The sequence below is a fragment of the Squalius cephalus genome (genome assembly GCF_949319135.1).
Source record: "Squalius cephalus genome assembly, chromosome: 18".
NCBI classification, from domain to species: Eukaryota; Metazoa; Chordata; class Actinopteri; order Cypriniformes; family Leuciscidae; genus Squalius; species Squalius cephalus.
This window is the reverse complement of record NC_137139.1, coordinates 1,120,883-1,122,834: the sequence shown is the minus strand read 5'-3', so window position 1 is coordinate 1,122,834 and position 1,952 is coordinate 1,120,883.

Below are 1,952 nucleotides of genomic sequence, written 5' to 3'. Positions count from 1 at the left end.
TAATGTGTGGTGCATTTTTTTTTTAAACTTGTGGATTATGATATATGTTTTACATCTGTGGTGCCATCTAGTGACATTAATCAGTACAATCCTGCGATATTAAACATTGCATATGTGGCAGGACCGTTAGGTAATAGGGAAAATAGAGACCCCAGAACTATACTTAACACTCAACTACGCCACCGGGATATATCAGTCCTATACAGGGGGGCACACAAGTTCGTTACCAATATGCGGGCGAGTAGAGAGACAGGTCAATATTCACAAGTCACAAAAAAGGAACAAAGAAAAAACAAAAACAACTGCAAATGTACCAAAAAAAAATAAAAAATACAAAAGAAAATTTAAAGGAGGGAGATGGACTGCTGTAGCCCTCAATTGCTACACCACACTTAACTATACACACACACACACACACACACACACACACCCACACGCACAGGTGAGAATCTAACCAACCTATGAGGCACACACAGCACACAATGTGGACACCATTAAGTGACAGCAGCACACAAGTGACCTAACCCTTTTTTCAGTTGCTTATAAACATATTAATGGCAAAGGTGTAATTACACTCTATTTGGATTTGGGTGGCTATAACAGGGTCATTTAGAAAATGGCCGTGGCAAAATACACTCAAAAGCCTATAAATCCTAAATGAAAACTCAGAACTTCACAAAAACTGGTGAGCATACTGTATGTGACTTAACATTCTGAACAAGCATGCAACATTTTATTGAGATCAGAACATAGGTGGGACTTTAACTGTTCAAAAGCTTTAAAACCATATATTTCCTATGGTAAATTGCCTGTATTGGCTGTAAATGGTCTTTTCCATGTCAGTGGTTACATGCTTGCTAAATAAAACTTTATAACTTTTAATGCATATGTGCCTAAAGGCCTTAACTGCTTGAACCCCGATCAAATGCTGCTCGCAGCTTTAATTATTATTATTACCCTTAATATGATATACTTAGGAAGAGTGAATAAACACTTGCAGAATGTTTTAGTTCTGTCAATATTAGAACTAAAATGTTTGTGGTACTTAAATGAATTTCATCAAAATATCTTGATATAGTATAGACTTACAATAACAAAACAATGACATCTCACAACCTAAAAAAGCCTCAATTTTAATTTTCAAATTACATTTTGTAATGTGCTTACACCACTTTTATTCAATGTACTGTTTGCACTGTTTTGGTTTTTCATATTCAGGACACGTCCACACGGAGACACGTTTAGCTGTACACGTAAAAACATTTTTATCGTATCGCCATTTCGTCCAGAGTAGAAGTTTTTTGTTTTCAGTATTATTAACATAAATATTTAAGAACATCTACAATCGAGTACATTAGTGTTTTTCATCGAAACATTAAAAAAAAATTTTTTTTGATGGCAACAATTTGCTTCTTTTCAATGCGCTTACTCAAAATGGATTGTTGAGGTCGTCAACAAATAAATTGTCAATCATAAATTCTAGACAAGTCATGTCACCTTTAATAATATAGAGCTATACGTTAAAGACCGTGTCAAAGCAGCTGTACAGTGTTAAACAGTAAGATTGATAAATTGGTCGATTTATTAACCCGAGCTATATCAAAATCGTTTTTCAAATGTTACCCCTTACAAAGATTACATAAATAATACTTAAAAAAAAATCTTACATTGTATGATGTGCAAAAGGCAGTGAGTAGCCTACCACGAATGAGCTAATCGCATTAATAATTAAAGTAAACTTTCTTAAAGAATTTAAAATTTGATTGCATAAATAAAGGCATAACTTAAAATATCATGCAAATTGGTAAAAACTGAACGACCGTCACCTTGGTCAGCAGAAGACCGATCAAACGGTGGAAAACGACAGGTTTGATTGACAGTAAGATGTCACAGGTCACAGACGGGGATGGGAATTAGTAGAGTAGCGGAGGCCCTATAATACCTATAACTTA